At 45.4% G+C, this 12700-nt stretch overlaps 1 protein-coding gene across 3 annotated transcripts in view; it reads left to right on the top strand.

Annotated features, from left to right (window-relative positions):
• The window catches only part of LOC138559108 (zinc finger protein 268-like), a 91107-nt gene that overhangs the window by 56864 nt on the left and 21543 nt on the right, over window positions 1–12700 (top strand). For all 3 annotated transcript variants that reach the window (XM_069642679.1, XM_069642678.1, XM_069642680.1), the window contains one exon: window positions 4114–4298. The gene's annotated coding sequence lies outside the window, so the exon portion shown is untranslated. The remainder of the gene's footprint in view (window positions 1–4113; window positions 4299–12700) is intronic.

The raw sequence follows: 12700 nt of genomic DNA, 5'->3' as shown, positions 1-12700 counted from the left end.
ATTGAGAGAGAAGTATTCCCCAATTGCCTCCTTCATTTCCTCGGCGAAGACTGTGTCCCTGAGGAGGAGGTCATTGCATCTCCAAAAAGATTCCCGTGATCTCAGGCCTGACAGGACCACGTCCAGTTTCACCATATCGTGGTCTGACCAGCTGATCGGGAGATGCTCACTTTTACTAGCCTTGCTGATTTGCTGTTGTTGCATGAACTAGTAATCTATCCTCATTCTAGACCCGTGGACTGCCAAGTAAAATGTATAACCCTTCACGGTCGGATTGGCCTCTCACCATACATCAACCAGCCGCCGGTCCCACATGAAGTCTCCCAGTCCCTCTCCTGTGGTTCCAGACCTGCCCCCAGAGGTGACTTGCCCTCCACTGTGGTCCATTTCCCTGCCTGCCCACATTTTGGAAGTCTCCCCCCAGGATAAAACAACCCTCTGTTCTACTCAATATCTTGCCCATGACTTCCCTCGGAAATTGCATTTGGCCTGTAGACTGATAAAATGGTTACTTTGGGGTGTTCGAGGAAGCCCGAGACCACCAGGGCTCTCCCGTCTCCCCTTGTGTTGGGACATGTCGGGTAAATGGCTTGGTTGTTAGGCCATTGTCTGTCATGGTGTAGGAAAGTGTTTGTGTTGGAAAAGGTGTAGGGGGTAGAATATCTGAGTATCCTATGGGGTAGGATGGGGAAAATGTGTTATAGAGAAGGTGGTACCGCGTCTCACCTGTTGGTGTCCCACTTCCACTCCCCGAGGCCCCCTCATCCAGGCGATCCTCCCACACCGGTCCACCCCCAGTAACTGGATCCATAGCGATGGCCGGGTCTTGGCCACCTAGATGACAGATCCCCGGGGACTAGCGGGTGAGACACCTTCAGGTTTCTCACAGGGCATACATTAGTTTTCAAAAATTGACTAGCAGCCTTTGCTAATTCAAATTTCTCCCGCATGGTGTCTGGCATGGATTCACATGCTCATGAATATTCCCGGTCGTCAGGCTGGGAATCCTCGGTAACAGAAAAAAAAAACAGTTTCAGTTTAATTTCTGAACTGTATTTCTCCTAACTATTAACTGAGCTTTGGGTCATAATTCCCCTAGCCAATGACTGTCCTCTCCCTACGCCCCTCCTCTGGCAGCCATCTTCAGATTTTTACCGCTCGTTCAAGTGTTGGGAGTCCTCATGCTTAGTTATCTGGCTTTTACTGTGTTTTTCGCTTTTTGAAAGAGTGTTACTCTATTTTTTGGTCATTCGAGCCCTTTTGCTCCATCGATCAACCTTCCGATTAACGGAGACCCGTTTTTTCGATTCTTCAGCACCTCTCAAAGCAGATTTCATCTAGTTTCTTTGTGGAGGCTTCCAGAAAATTCTTCAAGGCCTACACTGCGTGGATCATGGCAGACGAGAAGAAGGATTCCCCCTCTCTCTTTAAGCTTTGTACCGACTACGGTTTGCAGAATGTTTATATGGACGATAAATATTCCCAGAGCCTCTACTGCCTGCACCCAGGAGGAAGATTGCGCGTTTTGCAGTGAGCTCTCGAAACACACATTGAAGGATCGGCGTAAACGGATGGAGGAGTGGCTGCAGGCCAAGGTCTCTACCCCGGGTGGCACCCAGGGGCATGCCTCTTCCGGATCTGGGAAAGCTGTGCAGGCTTCTAAGTCCTTTGAGGGTGCCCCTCCCACGGGAGTCCAGCAAAATGGCAAGCACCGCGAGTCCACTACCTTCAGGAGCACCGTTGAGCGTTCGACATGTCCAGCTGCTTCAGTTGCCAGTCATCGCTCTGGATCTTCATCCAAGAGGAAGTCGGACCACCCGGGCAAGCTCAAGGTGGCCCCGGAGGAGACCAAAGAGAAGAACAAACAGGGTACAGCTTCCGGCCTACCCTGACGGAGAAGGCCAAAGGGGACCGAGTCCCGACCCATCCCCTAAGGAGAAGGTCAAGAAGGACAAGGTGTCCGGGATGACCACGAAGGACAAGGGACCTGTCCAGACCGTGATGGCCCAGGTGCATCAGACGAAGGTGCCTCGTTCCATCGAGGTGGTGGTAGCGTTCCTTTCGAAGGCCGTGGGAGCCGACCCGCTGGGCACCCTTCCTAAGGCAAGAGTGTCCCTCCCTCCCAGGAGGGATGCTACGTTCCAACCCACCCAGAAGACCCTGGACAAGTGGATGCCGATCCTCTCCCCGAGACAGTACCCTCTGGACGGGAAGAAAGTCCTCCAGGCACGGATATCTCCTCAGAGGAGGAACTCATCTACCTACAGACTGCCCAGGAAGGCTATGGCAACAAATGAAATGTCGGAGTTGCGCCCTACGACGAGTGTGCCGACTAGGGCAGCGACGACGAAAATACCATTGAGGAAGACGACCGAGGGCCTTGGGACGACGAGGTCCTTGGCTCTGCCCCTGCGCCCCTGCTTCCAATATGCCCTGCTCATCAGCTGCCTCCTAGAGACCTCTCAGTGGACATTATCTCAACTCTGCATATGCTGCTCTTCAAGATACAGAGGAGGATGCCGGTTACGCCGACAACAACCCCGCTCGAGTTTCTCTCATGGAAAACGGCTTTCCTTGTGGCTATCACCTTGGCCAGGCAGTTCAGGGAGAGTCAGGCACTGCCTTGCAAGCTTCCTTTCTTGTCTTTCCACGCTTCAAAGGTGGTACTGCGTACACACCCAACCTTTATGCCAAAGATGCCACCGGAATTCCACCTCAACAAACCTTTGGTGTTACCTGTCTTCTTCCCAAACCCGTCGTCACCAGCGGAAAGCACCTAGCATTCGCTGGACGATGCTCATGCCTTGAAGTTTTATGTGGCATATACAAAGAGTTTTCAGAAGACTTCTCAGTTTTTTGTCAACTATAGACTTGTAAATTAAGGAATGTCCTTCCATCTCCAGGTGGCTCTCTGGCTGCATCATGCACTGGCATCGACTAGCTGGCAGACCGCTGCCTGGCCAGCCGAGAGCTCACTCAACCATAGCCATTACTGTGACAACAGCGTTTCTTTCTGATGTGCCTCTACTCGACATCTGCTGGGCTCCGACACGGAGGTCCACGCACACCTTCACAAGGATCTACTGCGTTGACAGGGATTCCAGGGAGGACGTCCGAGTTGGCCAAGCCATGCAACGCAATCTGTTTGCTTGAGGTGAGTCTGTTCCAGAGCTGTGTGTTTATTGCTTCTGTTGAGCCTTACCACCACCCTAGGTTGTTTATGTGTACTGCTGTGTAATCGTTATTCATGAGCATTTGAATCCATGACTGACCCCATGCTGGAGAAGGTTTAAGTTACTTACCTGTAACTATTGTTCTCCAGCGTGGTTCTGGCATGGATTCACATGCAAACCCTCCCACCTTCCCCACTGTGGCTCTTCTAGGTTCATATTGCCACTTAACGTGCTTACCAAATTTGAAGATCTCCACCAGGGGTGGAGCTTAGGGAGAAGGCTGTTATTGGATGGGAGCAGTATGACCCAGAGGACAGTGATTGGTTTAGAGGAGAAATACAGTTAAAGGAGCTTAGCTGCTGCACGATTTCCCTCACATAAAGAGGAGGTATGTATTTAATTCACAGATCAATTTGAGGCATATAGAAAGATGTATGTAGACAATTTGGGCAACAGAAAACATCCTTATGTGCTGCAGAAACGTGGAATTTCAGACATGAGCATAATACTAGTGAATCATGTCACTAGTGGAAATACATATATATGGTCCATACATCAATGATAAACCAGTGGTGCCTATGTTTCTTCAAATCCTCAATAGGTATTAATATAAGTGTTCCAAACATAAGTATCAGTGCAGTAGTGCCAACAAGCTCCGTTAGGAGGCACATGCATGCGTTTCGCCCTGGCTCGGGCTTCCTCAAGGCACAAGTATGTTTAGTCATTCAACAATTTTATGTTCTTTTACAACATTTGTCTTTTAACACATTGTTTTTGTCTGAGCAGCATTTATATCTGACATTTTTTTTCTCCTAATTGTTATAGTCTATGATGCTGAGTGGACGAGTGTCTTGTGGTTTTTAGGGTAAGGTAAAAGTATACCATTCCAAGTTAACGGTTTTGTTTGTTCTCATTTTCTTCTAATTTACTCCGGATCCAGGGTCCTTCGAGGTTGCTCAAGTAGTAGACCTTAGTTCAGTGTCTTTCTGGTGTGCCCCTGCTTGACATCTGCTGGGCTGCGACATGGAGGTCCACACACACCTTCACAAGGTTCTACTGCGTTGACGGATTCCAGGGAGGAGGTCCGAGTCGGCCAAGCCATGCAACGCAATCTGTTTGCTTGAGGTGAGTCTGTTCCAGAGCTGTGTGTTTATTGCTTCTGTTGAGCCTTGCCACCACCCTTGGTTGTTTATATGTACTGCTGTGTAATCGTTATTCTTGAGCATTTGAATCCATGCCTGGCCCCATGCTGGAGAAGGTTTAAGTTACTTACCTGTAACTATTGTTCTCCAGCATGGTTCTGGCATGGATTCACATGCGAACCCTCCCACCTTCCCCTCTGTGGCTCGTCTTGGTTCATACTGCCAATTAACGTGCTTACCAAATCTGAAGATGGCCACCAGGGGTTGAGTTTAGGGAGAGGTCTGTCTTTGTTTGGGGTCAGTATGACCCAGAGGACAGTGATTGGTTTAGAGGAGAAATACAGTTTAAGGTGCTAAGCTGCTGCAGGATTTCCCTTGCATCAGGAGGAGGTATGTATTAAATTCACAGATCAATTAGAGGCATATAGAAAGATGTATATATATATTGCAGACACATGCAATTTTCAGACATGAAGACAACACTATAGAATCATGTCACTAGTGGAAATACAAGAAATAATTGCCTGACCTTAAGATATTTGGCAAAGGTTAGTAAAATGTATTTAAGTGACATTTAGAATGATTAGCACATAACAAATTATTCCTACAGGAATCTGTGATTGTTTACAAAACACATGTGGGAGGTCATTGTTATGTCACATATTTAATTGTTTGTCCCGATAAAGGTCCCCTACTAGCCAGAGCCATAACACATTAAGCTTGAAGTGGACCGAAAGACAGCGTGACCACAGATTAGATATCATTGTAACATTGAATATGACAATCTGGAATCCCATGCTGGCTGGAGAAGGATTAAGTACTCAATCTAAGCCCTTCTTTATCAATGTCTAGGTTACGTTATGAGTTGGGTCTCCAGTCTCTGGAACCCCCTGCTGGCTGGAGAAGGATAAAGTGCTCAATCTAACACCTTCTTTATCAATGGCTAGGTTACGTTATGAGCTGGGTCTCCAGTCTCTGGAACCCCAAGCTGGCTGGAGAAGGATAAAGTACTCAATCTAAGACCTTCTTTATGAATGGCTAGGTTACGTTATGAGCTGGATCTCCAGTCTCTGGAATCCCATGCTGGCTAGAAGCTGGGTCTCCAATCTCTGGAATCCCATGCTGGCTGGAGAAGGATAAAGTACTCAATCTAACACCTTCTTTATCAATGGCTAGGTTACGTTATGAGCTGGGTCTCCAATCTCTGGAATCCCCTGCTGGCTGGAGAAGGATAAAGTACTCAATCTAAAAGCTTCTTTATCAATGGATAGGTTACGTTATGAGCTGTGTCTCCAGTCTCTGGAATCCCATGCTGGCTGGAAAAGCATAAAGTACTCAATCTAACGCCTTTTTTATCAATGTCTAGGTTAGGTTATGAGCTGGGTTTCCAATCTATGGAATCCCATGCTGGCTGGAGAAGGATAAAGTACTCAATCTAAGACCTTCTTTATCAATGGCCAGGTTACGTTATGAGCTGGGTCTCCAATCTCGGGAACCCCATGCTGGCTGGAGAACAATCTTGTTAAATAGATCAATCATTAATCCTCAAGATAACACTCTTTACGCTGACATTGGTGTTCTGATGACAAAAAAAAACAATGTGTTTTTGCGTGGTTTGAAGGAAGAAGCTTCAGCCTTACTGCGGAAATGCCAGTTATCAGAAAAAGACCTTGTGGATAATCCAATGAAAATAAAAAAAGCAATAGGCCTAAACGACTGGATTGAAACAAGGAAAACATTTGTGAAAATGAAATGTTTTGAGAATGTTAAAGTCACCGATAAACCATTGGGATTTCTACCTCGCCATTTTAGAAAGATTCCCAATCCAATCTGGAGGGCGAATTTTCTGAGATTTTGAATGAATCTATATATCACCCGTGAGCTATTGAGAGTCAGGAACAAGGGACCACTGACTGACAGTAGATGTAATTTGTGTGACGAGAATGTCAAACAAAATGTGAAACATCTTCTAATGTCATGCATTGGCACAGACCAAGAAAGAGTAGTCAATTTTTCTCGTTTTGTCCATAACATCGACTGGTTAAACTCGGAGGAATTTTGGAACTGACTTTCAGAGGGACATGAGACATTCCTATTTCTGGAGGTCCTGAGATTCCTGAAGATAATTGAACCTCTCATAAAGAACTAAGGGGAGTTTAGAAATATGTGCCATGTCTTCTGTGAACTGAAGGATGGACGTTTATTGTGAAATTTTCTGTTCAATTGTATGAATTGTTTTTTTTAGTTATATATGAATTGTTCCGAATGTCTATGTTTGTATTGTGAAAAGTCAAATTATGACTAACACGCAAACACATTTAGGTTTTAGTATGGTATTGGAGAAAAGTTACTTGAACAAATACCATAAAATACATACATTCATTCAGCTTAGCTCCCCTATATACAAGAGGGCTTGCAGGTGTATTGGCTATGTGCAGGTTATTGAAGTGCAGACAATGGCATGCTTGCATATGACTCCTACAGGTTTTGATTCAGAGACTAATGTTCTCAGAATAGTACGCTCTTGTCTGAACATTTGCACAGCTTTCTCTGAACATGTATAGATAACGTTAAATGAATGTGTGCCTGCAGTTTAATCTACATGTTTATGTGCAGCTTTAATCTAAATGTATGTGTGCCACTTTAAATACACATGTGTGCAGATTTAAATACACGTGTCTGTGCACAGCTTTCAATCTACTCCTATTCATTTGCCTACATCGCTAAAAGAAATTGTTTAGAGATGTAATAGTCTCCAGTATATTTACAATTTTACAACAATCTTGGCCTGTCACATTTCACATAGATCTGCTTGTGTAGTTCAACACAAGGGACTGCAGCAGTTTAACCCTTTGCATGATTATCTATGAACAAAATTAATTCTCTGTGATAATTGTCATTGCGCAATTATCTAATTTAAGACTCACACTGGCTGCTATTGCATGATATCACATTATACATTAGTGTGTCTTGACTTACACTATGGAATTTGCAATTCCACACCGACAGGAGCAAAGGATTCTCTTTAATTATGCTTTATTTTACAAACACAGTCTACATTCCAGTACAAAAAATACTGTCAGTTTTGAACCGTGCCTCTCAATACGAAACAAAATGCATTGTGTGTTAGGGAAATTACATTTCACTTTATAATCAATATTAATGTGAGACACAGGGCATTTATGTTTTATGCTTCACCTGCATCTTTGTCAAATCACGATGTCCCTTTAATTCCCTGTCCTTTTTATTCCCAGGGCTTTACTATAGACAATATAGGGATTTTTGGGGTTATTTCTTACTTTTGAAATGCATCTTTTTATTTTGGGAAAATCAACAAGGGCCTAGTCAGTCTGGAATTACTGCATCAGCAAGCTTTCTTTTCAGCTGGCTGCCTGGAAACCAATTCCCAACCTAGGCTGGTTATCCCTCTATCAATGGCTTCTGTCTGCAGCCTGCATGGGGATCAGCCATCCAGACGGGCTCAGTTCTGCTCCCCCTGGCCACCTCTCTCCAGTTGTATCCAGAAAGTCTTGAATGTTCATCTCTCCATATTAGTTCATCATCCTTCTATTCTGTGTGCAACGGAAGTGGGTAAGGGTTCCCGGGGGCTGTGGTAAGTTTGTAGATTCTCCTAACTGTTACATGTTACCAGGTATCGCTGGGTCATGGTGTGGGGTTTGGGGTAGAAGTGGCGCTGGCTATGTTACGTTAGTGGATTGTGGTATCTGCCCACATGTTGCCATGCATGGCTGCATTATGGTTTGCTGGGTGTAGCCAATGCCTAGACTTTTGGGTGCATGGCCAAATTGGTGATGGGTGCCGCTCAGGATTATTGTGCATGATGAAATTGTGCATTCCTTGTGCAGAACTTTTTTACTTGAGGTGCTTTGGAAGGACACACGACGTGCACTCGGAGTGTATAACGCTAAATATGCAGAGCTGTACAGAAATGATAGTGTTGGATGCAGAGGTCTTGGATGTTTTTGATGCTTGCGTGTGTGAATGTTTTGCAGTATGCAATGAGGGAGTGCTGCAAAAAGGGAAGTAGTATTATTCCTGCTTTATTGGGGTACGGTCCTTGCTGTACTTGGGAAAGCGCACGTGCCACATCGTGGCCTTATGAGCATGCTGGTCAATGGGAATGTGACTGTGGGGATTATCCAATTGGTTGCTGAGGTTCTGCTTCACAGGAAGGGGCGGTAACATTTATTTTTACATTACTTCGTGTAGTCAGACTGGCAGACATGGAGAGGTGCAGAGTGTTGTTACTGGGTGATACCTTTGTGGTAGATTTGCACAGCTATGCCCAGGAGCAAGGCTGTGGTGCGCTACCGATGTGAGGAGTTTCGGCATTGTCCTTGACCTTTGCAAAGAAGTGGTCATTTTCGCTCCTTTTGATGTTGTCGTCGTACAGTACGGTGGGCAGCATTTGGGTCACGCCCCTTGTTCATATGTGTTCCATCAACTCAAGAGATTGCTGAAAGCAGTGAAGCGTTTCTTTCCCACTGCGAACATTCTTTTCCCATCTATACTACGAAGAAGACTATGGAACTGTTCTAATGCAGTTTGTTCACATCCAGAGGGCGGACGTTGTGTCATCAATGCAAGCATGTCTACTTTTGTGTGCGATTCTGCAATGTTCTTCTGCAACAATGACATAATTGATTCTCAAAATGCGGACTTATTCTATGCCAATGGCATTTCTCTGTCAGACAGTGGCAATGGTATTTTTTTGCTCCATCCAAAAGATGCATTGAAGAGCTTACTATAACAATGCGCGGAGTACAGAAAAATGAAATGAAAATCTCTATAAGACACAAAATCCTTTTGTCATCCACACTAGCAAGAAGAGTGTGGGACTGCTCTAATGCAGTTTGTTCACAGCCCCAGGGTGGAAGGTGTATCATCAATGGAAGCATGTCTACTTTTTTGTGCGATGCTGCGATGTTCTTCTGCAACAATGACATCATTGATTCTCACAATCCTGACTTATCCCATGACAATGGCATTTCGTTGTCCAACATTGGCAATGGTATTTTGTGGTACCATCTACAGGATGTGTTCAACAGCTTACTGTAAGAATGGGCAGAGTACAGAAAAATAAGTCCTTTCAAAAACCACAAAAAGAGTGTTTCCTTAAAAGCATCCAAACAAACCCCAACACAAAAGGCTGTTTTCAGAGCTACCACTACTTATGAAATCCGCTGTTGTTAGGGAGAATTCTCAAAATGTGCTAATTTCCCTTACCTTTTGAGACCCCCAGCAACTTTTCTGGATTTCTTGGATTTGATTTTTTTACCTGGAAAGAGTGTGAGGCTTTTTTTCCACTCTTCGATGTATTTTGTGTGTGGTTTACTTTTGTGTTCTTTGGTTATGGAGTTTTAAAACAGCTCCATAGCCATCATCTTTTTCTGTGTGTCATACAGCACCTTCAGTGCAGTGGCACAGGGATGTCTTTCAGACTTCCCAAGGTTTAAATACCTTCTCTGGGACTGACTACTGTCTCCCAGAGCATTTAAAGTTAAATTGGCTTTACTAGTCTTTTCAAATGTACTGACCCAGCACACACTGGGCCTCATTACGACCCTGGCGGTAAGTTACCGCCAGGGCCGTGACTTTACCGCCATGGCGTAAACTACGTTTACGCCATGGCGGTAAGGGGATTTACCGCCCCATTCCGACCTTGGCGGGGCGGTAAATCCCCATTTCCCATTTACCCTTCCCCATTCCCATTTTTGCCCCATAGGGCATAATGGGAGTGGGGAAGGCGTTAATTACGCCACCGTAAATTACGGTGGCGTAATTAACTCCTTGGTCCCTTAGCGCCATGGATTTTAACACCTGCTAAAAGCAGGCGTTAAAAGCGCCATGGCGCTAAGGGACCTCGTAATCAGGCGGTAAGGGTCGGCGCTGTTTACGGCGCCGTAAACCCCTTACCGCCTGACTCGTAATGAGGCCCACTATCTTCCTATAGAGTGCTGGAGGGGTTGCCTAGCTTCCCCTGAGTCAAAACACTCATGTAACAGTAAAATGTTACCTTTTCCTACTTTAAATGGCTGGTGGCAGTGGTTTAGATCAACTACCGTGATTTTTCCCGACCGCTATCAACGGTAGCTAAAATTCGGGTCACCCATGTTTTTCAATATGGCGTCCCAGACCTAGCTGTAAAAACAGACTCCGGTCATCTTTTTTTGCCATTTCTTTTGGGAAAAGTCCTTCTTGTGTTTGTCTCTGCACGCCAAACCAGGGTTGGTCCCTTTGTTCGTTGGCCTTTGGCGGGCTTCAGTGCTGAAGCCCTCCTCTGGCGCCTGAATGTCTGGGGTGGACAGGATGTGAGGGAGGTGCCCGAAACTCCCTGTGCTTAGTCTCCTAGGAGACCTGAATACACTCTGGCGTGATTGGCTGGCTGACTGTCCGGCAAGGACAGCCACCCTGCTGTGTGAGTGACAGCCCGGCTGGAATGAATGGGGGACTGTTTAAAAGCAGGTCTCTGGGACTTGGAAAGCAGAGTCGACCACTGGAACGAAAGAACCGAAGACGAGCTGAAGGAAGAGGACTGCTGCAACTCCTGGACGACCGGTGAAGCCCTGCTGCAGGACAAATTGCCTGAAACTCCAATTGACAGAGAAGTCCTTCAAGGTTAACTTCTTCCCTTGAGTTTGGTGGGAACAACCAACTCGTAAGCCACCTGGACACCGTCCTTGTCTGGTAAAATTTTCATCAGAGTGCTGTTGAAAACCGGATAGCCAGAGGGAAGGAAACCAGCTTGTGGTCTTTAAGGCACTCACACCTTAAACCAACGTCTTGCTAAGCTTTTGGCCTCATCTCTGGGCAGTACAGGAACCTGCCGACGTCCTCCTTGTTTCCACGGCTGATGCCCAGGAACAGCGAGGTCTGTTCGAACTGCCAGGAACAACTGCCTCAGCTACAGCTCTTCTTCACTAACAAGGTACTGTGCAAACATGGTCCGGAAATATTTTTGGCCATTGCTAAAGTTCGTGGAACTTTGCTCAACTTCGAAGGCTTAATATTCCCTAAACATTCGTCAGCCAAATTCTTCTAAACTCTGTGGCAAAGACTTAACCGTTACTACCAAAACTGTGCTATCCAATACAAAGACTCTGAACCATTGACTTTGGCCCAGGCCTATGAGATTAATTGCTGGTTGTAGTATACTTAAACCCTTTGCCCTGCCTATGAATGCATTTGTGCTGTTGATTCTTCTAACCTTTTTACTCCTTTATTAAGTATCTGAAGTGCCATTTTGCTCCCACTTCAGTGGAGCTAAACATGTTCATTTACTTAGCGGTTGTGTATTTGTGGTTTATTAGTGTGTGATGTTGAGCTGCTCTCGCTAGTGAAATGTTTTCCAATGAACTGTTTAAATAGATGTATATTATTTTACCAAGAAACCTCGAGTAAGTGTTTGTTTGAATCACTGTACTGGTTGGTCCTTTGTGTAACTTGTTCTACTGCTCACTTAAACTCTTGCGATAAGTCTGGCTGCTCTGCCATTGCTACCACTTTACTGTGTAGTACAGGTTTGTACCAAAGCTGAAATTGTGCTTACACTTGTAGTCCTAATTGCATGTAGTGTTCCCCAAGGGTACTGCATGTGATTCTGTCTAACAGCTGTCCTGGTTGAAATGTATTACGCCACGCCCGCACACAGCACTAAAGGTATGCGGACACTGAGTTACTGCCAGGATTCCACGTGTCACAGCCGGCCAATTTTGCAGAATGCAACGCATGGAAATGGGTGTTTAGAGGCTAAGAGAATGTGCAATAAGGCTTCTGGGTGTGGTGTGCGCAAGCATGTGTTAGAGTCGTAACGTTTGCCCAATAGTCACCAATGAAATATTATAGCATTGTATATATTCTTCGTAGCAGATACTTGTAATATCGACTACAAAGGGTGGTTAGGGATTTGGACATGCATTGCGAATGAAAGCGCTCGACTTGAAGTCGCTGCCAACACCCGTTGTTCCTTTCTTGTTGCGTGTGAACAAAGGGACCCACTACAGTTTGCTATGAACAGTGAAATACCAAAGTGCATGTATATATCCAACCTCTGATGGAGTTCTCCTCAACAGCTTGTGGACTGCCTTATGTCTGAATGTCTCACCACAGGTAACGAATTCTGGCAGATATTGATCTGAGGCATATTGTATGCCATGCATTACGCCACAAAAGCGCTATGTGTACATCTTCAAATATAGCAATGTGTGCATCGAAGGCAAAGTACTGTTACTTGATGGCACGACATTCGGAATATCTGTAGCATTCATGGCGATGAGAACATTTTGCCATATAGGAATTCTTTCCAGAAGGAGCCACGCAGTTTCCTTAGGAGGAGCAACAAGATAGTTGCTTAGGCACCTGCAC

This window comes from Ambystoma mexicanum, unplaced genomic scaffold (assembly GCF_040938575.1).
Source record: "Ambystoma mexicanum isolate Mex_15411 unplaced genomic scaffold, UKY_AmexF1_1 Mex_scaf38, whole genome shotgun sequence".
Lineage (NCBI taxonomy): Eukaryota > Metazoa > Chordata > Amphibia > Caudata > Ambystomatidae > Ambystoma > Ambystoma mexicanum.
Note: the sequence above shows the minus strand (reverse complement) of the source record. Positions and strands in the feature narration are given on the sequence as shown.